The following is a 13,879-nucleotide window of genomic DNA, read 5'->3' on the forward strand; positions in this document are numbered from 1 at the left end:
TGTTTTGCAACATTGGTTGCCAACCCCATGACATGTCAATACTCTCCCCTTCTCGATCTTGGGTTCCCTATTACCAGCTTTCTTGTCCCCTCCTGCCTTCTTGTCCTTGCCCCTGGGCTGGTGTGCCCATTTAGTCTTGTTTTGTTTAACCGGCCTGTCTGATCTTTGACTGAAAGGTGAACGTCAGGAGTGACTTCAGTACTGAGTTAAAAGGGCGTCTGGGGTCCATACTCTCAGGATGTCTCCAGATTCTGTCAGAGCAGTGAGTCTGGTTTGTTTTTTTTTTGAGAATTAGAATTTTGTTCTACATTTTTCCCCAGCTCTGTCCAGGACGCTCTATTGTGATCTGTGCCACAGCAGTCAGTGGTGGTAAGTGGCACCATTTAGTTGTGCTGGACTCAGTCTGGTGTGGGCTGTGGTAATTGTGGTCCATGAGTCCTTTGGATTAATCTTTCCCTTGTGTCTTTGGTTTTTTTCATTCTCCCTTGCTTCAGACGGGGTGAGACCAGTGGAGTATGTTAGATGGCCACTCACGAGCTTTTAAGACCCCAGACGCTACTCACCCAAGTAGAATGTAGAACACTTTCTTTATAAACTGTTATGCCATTTGAGCTCGATGTTCCCTGAGACCATGGTGCCCACAGTCCTCAGCCCAGTAATTCGGTCCCTCAGGGAGTTTGGATGTGTCTATGGAGCTTCCATGACCTTGCTTTGGACAAGCTGTGCTGACTTCTCCAGTATTGTGTACTGTCTTATCCTTTACCAAAGTTACCACTTTTCTATTGTCTATTTAGTGTTTTCCAGCCCTACTTCTCCTCTGCCTCGTAACCATCAAAGATTGTTTCTTTTTGTATGTAAACCTTTTCATGAGTTTTTATAGCAGTGGTCTCACACAATATTTGTCCTTTTGTGATTGACTTATTTCACTCAGCATAATGCCCTCCAAATTCATTCATATTGTGAGATGTTTCACGGATTCATCATTCTTCTTTACTGATGCATGGTATTCCATTGTGAATATGTACCAGAGATTGTTTATCCATTCGGCTGTTGATGGGCACTTAGGTTGTTTCCATTTCTGCTATTGTGAATAATGCTGCAATGAACACGGGTGTGCATATGCCTATTCATGTAATGGCTCTTATTTCTCTAGGATATATTCCTAGGAGTGGAATTGCTGGATCATATGGCTTTTCTATTTCTACCTTGTTAAAGAAGCACCATATCATTTTCTAAAATGGTTGCACGATTTTGCATTCCCACCAGTAGTGCATAAGAGTTCCAATCTCCCCACAGCCTCTCCAAAATTTGTTATTTTCTGTTATTTTGATTGGTACCAGTAATGTTGGGGTGAGATAGTATCTCATGGTGATTTTGATTTGCATTTCTCTCATGGCTAGTGATCGCGAGCATTTCCTCATGTGTCTGTTAACCGCCTGAATGTCTTCTTTGGTGAAGTGTCTGTTCATATCCTTTGTCCATTTTTAATTGGATTGTTTGTCTTTTTGTTGTAGAGGTGTTGGATTTTCCTGTAGATTTTAGAAATTAGACCTTTTTCAGATTTGTCATACCCAAATTCTTTTTCCCAGTCTGTAGGTTCTCTTTTTACTCATTTGGTGAAGTATTTTGATTTGCGTAAGTGTTTAATTTTTAGAACATCCCAGTTATCTGCTTATCTTCTGGAGCTTGTGTGTTGTTAGTTATGGTTTGTATCCTGTTAATGCTGGGTATTAGGGTCTCTAGTGTTCATCCTGTTTTTTCTTCTATGATCTTTATAGTTTTTGGTTTTACACTTATGTCTTTGATCCATTTTGAATTAGTTTTTGTGTATGGCGTAAGGTATCGGTCCTGTTTCATTTTTTTGCAAAGGGACACCCAGTTTTGCCAGTACCATTTGTTAAAAAGACTGTCTTTTCCCCATTTGATGGACTTTGGGCCCTTGTCGAAGATCAGGTGACTGTAGGTGGATGAATTTACATCTGCGTTCTCACTTCTGTTCCATTGGTCAATTTATCTGTCATTGCATCACTGCCAGACTGTTTTAACTACTGTAGCTGTATAGTAGGTTCTGAGGTCAGATAGTCCTCCTACTTTCTTCTTCTTCTTCTTCAATAGTGTTTAACTTATCCAGGGCCTCTTCCTTTTCCATATGAAGTTAATGATTAGTTTTCTACCTCTTTAAAGAATAGTGTTGGTATTTGGATTGGGAATGCATTGTATTTGTAGATTGCTTTGGATAGAACTGATATTTTCACATTGTTCAGTCTACCTATCCATGAGCATGGTATGTTTTTGCCTTTGTGTAGGTCTCTTTCAGTTTCTTGTAGCAGTGTTTTATAGTTTTGTTTTTATAGGTCCTTTACATCCCTGGTTAAATTTATTCCTAAGTATTATTTTTTTAGGGGCTATTATAAATGGTATTGTTTTCCTGAGTTCCTTTTCATAGTTCTCTTTATTGGTGTATACGAATCCAAGTGATTTTTGTATGTTTATCTTATGTCCTGCTACTCTGATGAATCTATTAGTTCCAGTAGCTTTCTTGTGGAGTCTTTTGGGTTTTCTATGTATAGTATCATATTATCTACAAATAGGAATAGTTTTACTTCTTCCTTAACAATTTGGATGCCCTTTATTTCTTTTTCTTGCCTTATTGCTCTAGCTAGGACTTCCAAGCACAATGTTAAATAGGAGTAGTGATAAAGGGCATCCTTATCTTGTTCCTGTTCCCAAGGGGAATGTTCTCAGCCTCTCTCAGTTAAGAATGATACTGGCTGTTGGTTTTGTACAGATGACCTTTATTATATTGATGAATTTCCCTTCTATACCTACTTTATTTAGAGTTTTTATCAGAAATGGGTGTCAGACTTTGTCGAATGCTTTTTTGTGTTGATTGAGATGATTACGTGATTCTTTTATTTATGTGGTGGATTACGTTGATTGGTTTTCTAATGTTGAACCATCCTTGCGTACCTGGTATGAATCCTACTTGGTTGTAGTGTATTATCTTTTTGATATGATGCTGAATTATACTGGCTAGAATTTTGTTGAGAATTTTTGCATCTATATTCTTGAGAAATATTTGTTGGTAATTTTCTTTTTTGTGGTGTCTTTGCCTGGTTTTGGTATCGGGGTTATGCTGGCTTAATAGAAATGAATTCAGAAGTATCCCTTCCTTTTCTATGTTCTGAAATACTTGGAATAGTACAGGTGTAAGCTCTTCTCTGAATGTTTGGTAGAATTCTCCAGTGAAGGTATCTAGGCCAGGGGTTCTTTACATTGGGAGTATTTTTTTTTATTATCCTTTCAGTCTCTTCTCTTCCTATGGGTCTGTTCGGTTTTTAATTTCAGTTTGTGTTAGTTTGGGTAGGTGGAGTGTTTCTAGAAATTTGTCCATTTCCTCTAGGTTTTCAAATTTGTTGGAGTATAGTTTCTCATAGTACTCTGTTATGAACCTTTTAATTTCAGTTGGGTCTGTTGTAATGCCCCCCATTTTATTTCTTATTTGGATTATTTGTGTCCTCTCCTATTTTTCTTTTGTCAGTTTGGCCAGTGGCTTGTCGATTTTGTTGATCCTTCTAAAGAACCAACTTTTAGTTTTGTTGATTCTTTCTACTGTTTTTCTATTCTCTATTTCATTTATTTCTGCTCTGATCTTTTATTGCCTTTCTTCTGGTGGCTGTGGACTTCTTTTGCTGTTCTCTTTCTATTTGTTCAAGTTATGTAGCTAATGTTTTGATTTTGTCTCTTTCTTCTTTTTTGATGTGTGCACTTATTGCTATAAATTGACTCTGAGCACTGCCTTTGCGGTGTCCCAAAGGTTTAGGTAAGATGTGTTTTCATTCTTATTAGATTCTAGGAATTTTTTGATTCCATGTTTGATTTCTTCTATTACCCAGTGGTTTTTCAGCAGGGTGCTATTCAATTTCTATGTATTTGATTTTTTTCCCTTGCTCTTCCTGTCATTAATTTCTACTTTTATAGTGTTGAGGTTACAGAAGATGCTTTGTATCATCTCAATGTTTTGGATTTTGTTAAGGGTTGCTTTATAGCCTAAGATGTGGTCTATTCTGGAGAATGTTCCATGGTCATTGGAAAAGAATGTGTAGTTTTCTGCTGTTGGATAGAGTGTTCTATATATGTCTATGAGGTCATGTTGGTTGATTGTGGCCTTTAGATCTTCTGTATCTTTGTTGAGTTTCTTTCTAGATGTTTTGTGCTTTACCGAGAGTGGTGTGTTGAAGTCTCCTACTATTATTGTGGAACTGTCAGTTTCTCTTTTCAGTGCTGTTAGAGTTTATGTATTTTGGAGCCCCGTCATTGGGTGCGTAGATACTTATTATGGTTGTGTCTTCATGTTGGATTGCCCCTTTAATCATTATATAATGTCCTTCTTTGTCTTTGATGGTAGATTTGTTTTAAATTCTATTTTATCTGAGATTACTATTGCTACTCCTGCTCTTTTTTGGTTGCCGTTTGCTTGATATATATTTTTAACAAATGTATGTCTTTTTTTCTAAAGTATGTCTCTTATAGACAGCAGCATATTGATGGGTCCTGTTTTTTTAATCCATTCTGTCACTCTCTTTTTATGGGTACATTTAGGCCATTTACATTCAGTGTAATTATGATGGGTGCGAATTTATTGCTTTCATTTTGTAGTGCTTTTTTTTTTTTGTAGTGCTGACTTTTTTTTGTTCCTCTTACTCTCTTGTGCTGAATTCCTTTTGTTTGTGGTTTTTTTAGATTTCTTTCATTTTTGTAGATTTTGCATTTACTGAGACTTTGTTTTTCTCCTTTATTTTGATCAGTAGGTTTTGATCAGTAGGTTTGTTAACTTTCTTTGTGGTTACCTTGAAATTTATCCTTATCTTCCTAGGTTTGACCCAGTCTATTATTACTTGGTATCACCTTGCCTTCTTCTCCTTTAGAAGGCTCTATACCTACATCACTTATTCCCTATTTTCTTGTTCTGACATTGTTGTCATTTACAGATTAACTTCTCTGGTTCCCTGTTGTAAATCTTTTAGTTTAGTTTTATCCTTGAGAGTTCATTACCTAAGTTGGTATCTGGCTGATGCAGTCTTGTTTCCTAGATTCAGGCTACTGTCTGATGTTGTTGGTTCTCTAACCAAAGGGCTCCTTTTAATAATTCTTTTAAGTTCAGTATGGTTTTTACATATTCTCTTAATTTCTGTTTATCTAGAAACATCCTAATTTCACCATCATATTTGAGCGACAATTTTGTATGATATATTATTTTTGGTTGGCAATTTTTTTCTTTCAAGATTTTACATATGTCATTCCATTGCCTTCTTGCCTGCGTGATTTCTGCTGAGTAATCAGAGATTAGTCTTATTGTTTCCCCTCTGTAAGAGACTTTTCATTTTCCTCGCGCTGCTCTCAGGATTCTTTTCTTTGTCTTTGGTTTTAACGAGTGTGATTATGCTATGCTTTGGTGATTTTCTTTTGGGGTCTATCCTATATGGGGGTTGTTGAGCTTCTTGGATGGTCAGCTTTTCATCTTTCATGATATTAGGGAAGTTTTCTGTCAGCAATTCTTCAATGATCCTCTCTGTGTTTTCCATTCCCTCCCCCCTTCTGGAACTCTGATCACTCACAAACTTTTGTTTTTGATTGTATCCCACATTGTTCTTAGGGTTTCTTCATTTTTCTTTTTTATTTTCTCTGATTTTTCCTCATAGTGTTATCCAAAGATTTGTTTTCAGTTTTGCTGATCCTGTCTTCCATTGTTTCAACCCTGCTCCTCAAACCTTCTATGATACTGTCCATTTCTGAAATCTTGTTGTTCGTCTTTTGGATTTCTAATGGCTGGTTTTGTATGATTTCTAGTTATTTATTTATTTTGACATTTTGCTTCTGTATTATTTTCCTGAATTCTTCCACTGTTTTGTCTTTTCCATGATTTTGTCTATTTTTTTCCTTATTTTTGTCTGCTTTTCCCTTCATCTCCTTGATAGCTCTGAATATTGGAGATTTGAATGCCCTATCAGGTAGTTCTAGTGCCTTTTCTTCTACTGGAAAGTCATCTGGTGTTTTATTTTGGATGCCCCCTGGAACTATTCTGTCCTGTTTTTTTTTTTTACATGTTTTGATATTGTTGCTATCTTTGGGATAGTCAGTAATTATTTTCTTCATTATTGATTTTAGATTTTTTTGTTCTGTTCTGCTTTTTTGTTTCATTTGATTATGTCTGAGCTGGTGGGCTGGGAGTTCTTTGTTGTTTGCTTGCCTCTGGGCATGATACTTCTCACCGCCTTGTACAATGTGCAGGGCCATTCGCTCAGCTATGGTGCAGTAGGGCAGGTCCAGAGGAGGGGTACAGGTTGGGATGGGTCATTTGCAGCAATACTGGGGGCCAACACAGCAGGCCTGGGGGGCAAGGCAGGGCAGGTTCTGGTAGACTGTGTCTGTGTCACTCGGTAAGGAAGGAAGGGAGAGCTTAGAAACTAGATTTAAAAAAAAAAGAGAAAGGCACATGCAGCCAGGTAGTTGGGAGAAAAAAGAAAGGAAGGAAGGTAGAGAGACAAGAAACTGAGGGGAAAAAAAGAGGTCAGGTGGTTGAGATGAAGGAAAGGAAAGAAGGTAGACAGAGACAAGAAATCAAGAAAAAAGAAGAAATAATAAATGCCCGAAGGGAGCCCACCAGGACATTCTTTCAGAGCCGACAGAGAAAGAAAGCCTTCTCCTAGAGCTGGCACCCTGAATTCAGACTACTAGCCCCCTAAACTGTGAGAAAATAAATTTATTTGTTAAAACCATCCACTTGTGGTATTTCTGTTATAGCAGCACTAGATAACAAAGACAATTTCTTACACAAGACACAAAAAGCACTAACCAAAAGACAAATTGTTAAATTGGACTTCATCTAAATTAAAACTTTTATGCTCATCAAAGGACACTATAAAGAAAATACATAGGCACGTCAGAAACTACTAAAAATATATTCCTGATATGTATATATAACAAAGGTCTCATATCCAGAATATATAAAGAACCTTTACAAATCAACAATAAAAAGACAAACAGTCCAATTAAAAGTAGGCAAAACAATAAGAGAATGAAAAGACAAGTCACAGAGTGGGAGAAAATACTTGCAAAATATATGTCTGATAAAGGATTTGTTTCCGAAATATACAAAGAACACTTAAAACTCTGAAATAAAAAGACAAACAACCCAATTACAAAATGGGCAAAAAGATCTGAACAGAAACCACACCAAAGAATGTATGCTGATGAAAATAAACATATAAAAAGATGCTTAACATCATACGTCATTGCCCCATTGCAGTCAAGTTGGTTCCGACTCATAGCACCCTACAGGACATAGAACCCACACGTTTCCAAGGCTATAATCTTTATGGAAGCAGACTGTCACATTTTTCTCCCATGGAGCAGCTGGCGGGTTCGAACCACCAACTTTTGGGTTAGCAGTTGCAGTGCAATGGATTGCTTTTATATGGCCTTTCTCACCATGTTCTTGTAACTCTCATCAAAAGATTGGATAGGACTATGTGAATAAGGTACTTATGGCCCATCAAGGGAACTGCACAGCTGGCTGATAATGCAAATAAAGTGCATGGCACCCTTGTGCAGGTGGGACCATGCAAATAAGGTGTTTGGAACCCTAATGAGGGGATTGTTCAGTTTTGCCATCCCACTAGGCTTTAAATGAACCATCCCAGAGGTGGGAAGTGGGGGACCTCACCACCACTAAGAAGAAGAGATAGGAGTGGAGCACATCCTTTGGACCCGTAATCCCTGCGCTGGGAACCTCCTAGACCCAGGAGACAGAGTGAGCGAGCTGTAACACTGGAGATGTCGAGAAACAGCAAGAAGCAGCAGCACAAAAATGGCAGTAGCAGAGGCAGCACAACCAGGAGACCAGCAGGAGACAGCACAGTGGGCTTCCAAATCCATGGAGCAAGAGAACTGACTGCCTTCAGGCAGGAGGCTTGCTGGCAAAGTGCGGTGCTTCTGGGGACTTGTCGGCAGAGCTAAAGAGTTTTCTAACACTTGACTGAGCAGGGCAGAGGCCAGGCCGAAGGGCCAAGGGGCTGAAGGCCAGAGAGAGGCCTGCCTGCAGGCACAGCTGAGAAGAAGCTGTCCTGACCAAAGAACTGTATCCTGAGGCATTTCTGATGCTTAATTGTAACCTGTTACTTCCCTAATAAACCCCATAATTGTGAGCATTGTCTGTGAGTTCTGTGTGGCCACTGGAACAAATTACTGAACCGAGCAGAGAACTAGACAGTGCCATGGCAGGGACAGTTAGCATCGGAGTTGTTAAAAAGGTTGGAGAGAGGAGGTATGTCTGACCTCTGCCTCACAGGAACGAGCCTGGGGCTGTTAATCTTGATTCTTCTCCCCTCTTGTGAAGTTAGAGGAGGTCAGACGCCCCACCACACTATTTTTACAGCAGCCTAGAGAGTTTAACCACTGCACCACCAGGGCTCCTTTCACATGTAAACAATGTGAAACCACTATACACCTATTAGCATGGCTAAAATCTAAAACATGGACTCCACCAACTGCTAGTAAGGATGTGGAGCAACAGGAACTCCCTTTTATTGCTGGTGGGAACACAAAATGGTACAGCCATTTTAGAAGACAGTTTGGCAGTTTAGTACAAAGCTAAACATAGGCTTACCATAAGATTCAGCAATAGTGTTCCTAAGTATTTACCCAAATGGGCTGAAAACCTATGACTGCATAAAAACCTTCAATGAGAATGTTTATAGCAGCTTTACTCATAATTGTCAAAAATTGGAAGCAACCAAGATGTCCTTCCATAGATGAATGGATAAACAAACTGTGGTACCTCCATATAGTGGAGTATTATTCACTGATAGAGTTGACAGGAGTTGGGATTGACTTGATGGCAACAAGTTTGGTTTGGTTTGATTCCCTAATAAAAGGAAATAAGCTATCAAGCTATGAAAAGACATGGAGGAATCTTAAATGCATATTACTAAGTGAAAGCAGCAAATCTGAAAAAGCTACATACTGTATGATTCTAACTATATGATGCTCTAGAAAAGGCAAAACTGTACAGACAATAAAAAGATCAGCAGTTGCCAGGAGCTCAGGGGAGAGGAATGGGAGGGATGACCAAGTAGCGCACAGGGCATTTTTAGGGCAGTAAAACTATTCTGCATGCTAATGTAATGGCGGACACATGACTTTATGCATTTGTCAAAACCCAGAGGACTATAAAACACAAAGACGGAACCCTAATGTACACTATTGCTGTTGCTGTTGTTACGTGCCACTGAGTCGGTTTTGATTCACAGAGACCCTATAGTACACAGCAGAACTGCCCCATAGAGTTTCCAAGGAGCAGCTGGTGGATTTTACGGACTTTAGTAAGTAATAGATAAAACAGCTGCTGACTCCAACACAAAACCAGTCCTACGTCATCCTCATAATAGTCAGCATGTTCAAATCCACTGTTGCGGCTATTGTGCCATCCCAAATCAAAGTAAGATATCTGTTATCAATTTGTCTCTTAGACAAGTGCCAGGGCTTTCTTTTTAATCTTAGTATGGAAGCTCCACTGACACCTGTCCACCATGAGTGACCCTCTTGGTATTTGAAATACTGTGGCATAGCTTCCAGCATCACAACAACATGCAAACCACCAAAGCACAATAAACTGACAGACTAGTAGTTGTTATTGTTGTTAGGTGCCATAAAGTCAGTTCTGACTCATAGTGACCCTATGTACAACAGAATGAAACATGGCCCAGTCCTGCACCATCCTCACAATCATTGTTATGCCTGAGCCCATTGTTGCAGCCACTGTTATCAATCTATCTCGCTGAGGATCTTCTTCTTTTTCACTGACCGTCTACTTTAACAAGCATGATGTCCTTCTCTAGGGATTGATCCCTCCTGATAACATATCTAAAGTACTTGAGATGAAGTATCACCATTCTCGCTTCCAAGGAGCACTCTGGCTGTACCTATTCCAAGATAGATTTGTTTGTTCTTTGGGCAATCCATGGTGTATTCGATATTCCTCGCCAACACAATTCAAAGGTTCTTCCATCTTCCTTATTCATCGTCCAGCTTTTACACGCATATCGGTGACTGAAAACACCATGGCTTGAGTCAGGCGCACCCTAGTCTTCAAAGTGACGTCTTTGCTTTTCAACACTTTAAAGAAGTAGTGTTAGTTGATAATATCAATATTGGTTTATCAACTGTTACAAACCTACCACAAGAATGTAAGATGTTAATAAGGAAAAATGTGCAGAGAGAGAGGGTACATGGGAACTCTGTACTTCTGCCCAATTTTTCTGCAAACTGAAAGCTACTCAAAAAAATAAAGTCAATTTAAAGTAAAAAAAAAAAGTTCGCAAGGTGTTTGAACAGACACGTCACAAAAGGTATACAATAGCTAATATGAATATGAAAAGGTGCTCATCACAATTAGTTGTCAGGTAAATACCGATTAAGAGAACAATGAGATACTACTTTACACCAACTAGAATGGCTGACATAAAAAACACTGACAATGCCAAATGCTGGAGAAGATATGATGAAGCAAATGGAGCTTTCATATATTGCTGGTGGGAATGGTATGCTTTTTGGAGAACTGTCAGGCAGTTTCTCATTACCTACCATGTGAACCAGTAATTTCACTCTTTTAAGTAGTTAAACCAAGAGAAATGAAAACATACATCCACAAAAAGACTTCAACAAGAATGTTCGAAGCACCGTTATTAATAATAACCCAAATGTCTATCAACAGGAGAACGGACTAAAAAAGTTGTGGTATATTCACCCAATAAACCACCAGATGCCATTGAGTTGATTTCAACTCATGGCAACCCCATGTGTTGCACAGTAGAATTGGGCTCCAAACGGTTTTCATGGCTGTGGACTTTCCGAAGCAGATCACCAGGACATTCTTCTGAGCACCTTTGGGTAGTTTTAAGCTGCCAATTGTTTGGTTAGTAGCCTAGTAGCCCAGTGTTTAACTGTTTGCACCACCCAGGGACTCCATATTCATTAAATGTTGTGGTAAGGTACTGTGGAGTCTGTTCCAACTCACGGAGGCCTTGTGTACAACAGAACAAAACACTGCCCAGTGCTGTGCCATACTCACAATCACTGCTATGCTTGAGCCCATCGTTGGAGCCACTGTGTCAATCCATCTCATTGAAAGTCTTCCTCTCTTTCGCTGACCCTCTACTTTACCAAGCATGATGTCCTTCTCCAGCAACTGCTCCCTCCTGATAACATGTCCAAATTATGTAAGATGAAGTCTCAATTTCCTCACTTCTAAAGAGCATTCTAGCTGTACTTCTTCCAAGACAAACTTATTCGTTCTTCCAGTAGTCCATGGTATATTCACTATTCTTCACCAACACCATAATTCAAAGGCATCAATTCTCCTTTGGTCTTCCTTATTCATTGTCCAACTTTTGTATCTCTGAGGTGATTGAAAATACCATGGCTTGGGTCAGGCGCACCTTAGTCCTCAAAGCGACATCTTTGCTTTTTAACACTTTAAAGAGGTCTTTTGCAGCAGATTTGCTCAATGCAACACGTCATTTGATTTCCTGACTGCTGATTCCATGGGCATTGATTGTGGATCCAAGTAAAATGACATCCTTGACAACGTCAATATTTTCTCCATTTATCATGTTGCTTATTCATACAATAGTCCTCAGCAATAAAAAGAAATGAATGGATGCAAACAGCATGGATTAATCTAAAAAACATCATGTAAAAGAAGCCAGTCACAAAGACACATACTGTATGATTCCATTTTCATGAAACACTATGGCAAAAGAAAAACTACAAAACTACTCTATGTGATAAAAATCAGATAGCGGTTGTTCCGGATGTGGAAGGATTGACAAAAAGAAAAGAGGGAACATTCTGGAGTGACGGAAATGTGATCTTGTTTGGGGTAGTGGTTACATGGGTATAGGAGCCCTGTTGGCGCAGTGGTTAAGCATTCAACTACTAATCAAAAGGTTGGCGGTTCAAACCCACCAGCTGTTCCGTGGGAGAAAGACGTGGCAGTCTGCTTCTGTAAAGATTTACAGCCTTAGAAACCCTACGGGGCAGTTCTACCCTGTCCTATAGGATTGCTGAGTCAGAATTGACTCGACGGCAGCGGGTTTGGCTTGGGTTGTTGTTGTCAGGTGCTGTCGAGTCGGTACCGACTCATGGTGACCCTATGTACAACAGAATGAAACATCGCCCAGTCCTGCGCCATCCTCACAATTGTTATGCTTGAGCCCATTGTTGATCCACTGTTATCAATCCATCTCGTTGAGTCTTCCTCTTTTTTGCTGACCCTCTACTTTACCAAGCATGATGTCCTTCTCCAGGAACTGATCCCTCCTTATAACATGTCCAAAGTATGAGAGACGCAGTCTCACCTTTCTTGTTTCTAAGGCGTATTCTGGTTGTACTTCTTCAAAGATAGATTTGTTCATTCTTCCGGCAGTCCATGGTATATTCAATATTCTTCATCAATACCATAATTCAAAGGCATCAATTGTTCGGTCTTCCTTATTCACTGTCCAGCTTTCCCAGGCATATGAGGCGATTGAAAACATTATGGCTTGGGTCAGGCACACCTTAGTCTTCAGGGTGACATATTTGCTTTTCAATACTTTAAAAAGGTCTTTTGCAGCAAATTTGCCCAGTGCAATGTGTCTTTTGATTTTTTGACAGCTGCTTCCATGGGTGTTGATTGTGGATCCAAATAAAATGAAATCCTTGACTTCAATCTTTTCTCCGTTTACCATGTTGCTTTTTGGTCCAGTTGTGAGGATTTTTGTTGTCTTTATGTTGAGGTATAATCCATACTGAAAGCTGTAGTCTTTGATGTTCATCAGTTAGTGCTTCACATACATGGGCATGTATATGGTAAAAAATCATTGAACTAAACACGTGAAGTCTGTGAATTTCATTATATGTAAATTATATCTCAATAAAGAAAAGTAATAAAAAGGAGATTATACTATTCTGTAGTAGCAGGGACAACTGGTGGTTTGGTATATGTGGAGGGTTTTAGCCCACCCCTCTATTTCCTCAATTCCCCTAAAGAAAAACCCTAAATAAACATATAATCTAAGATAAAGCCATGTGTTTGCTATGTAAGCAGCTAAGTGAAAACTGTGTTTGCTATGTAAAAACTTTCCATAGCTCTCATTTCCAAGGAAATTGCCACCCTTAGCTTTTCCTGTATGGAAATTCCAGAGCTGTCACCGTTCTGCTTTTTGTTTTATTCTCTAAACAGTGTACCATGGGCAACTAGCTATTCATGTCAGTGTCTATGCCTGTATTTCATTCCGTTTAATGACAACAGTATTTCACTGCATAATCCCCTATTGATGGACATTAAGACTGTTTCCAGCCATTTGAAATTACAATTGGTAGAAATATTTTGGTAGTACAGGAATAAAAATTCCTAAAAGTGGAAAGGCTGTTTCTAATGGTATATACATGTCAAACATTTTGATAGTTATTGCCAAACTGCTCTCTAAAAAAAGTGAACCAATCTAGCCTCCCTTCAATAGTGTAAGAGAGTACCTATTTTCCCCATAGCCTTGCTAGTACTGAGTATTATCAATCTTTTTTTTTTTCATCTTTGCCAACCTGATAGACAAAACAAACAAACCTCTTACTGGCTGTTTTAATGTATATTTCTTTAATTATGAGTTAGGCTAAGCAACTTTTTAAAATCCAGTATTTTATCTAGTTACTACTACAGAGAAAAGACAAGATAGGGAAGAAAAGATAACAGAGATAGAAATACAGACTTTTTAGCATTTGGGCCATCAATAAATGTTACTTGCCTGGACAAGGTGACCAGGAAGAATCTGTCAAAGTT

Source organism: Trichechus manatus, unplaced genomic scaffold (genome assembly GCF_000243295.1).
Source record: "Trichechus manatus latirostris isolate Lorelei unplaced genomic scaffold, TriManLat1.0 scaffold00029, whole genome shotgun sequence".
In the NCBI taxonomy this organism is placed as follows: Eukaryota; Metazoa; Chordata; class Mammalia; order Sirenia; family Trichechidae; genus Trichechus; species Trichechus manatus.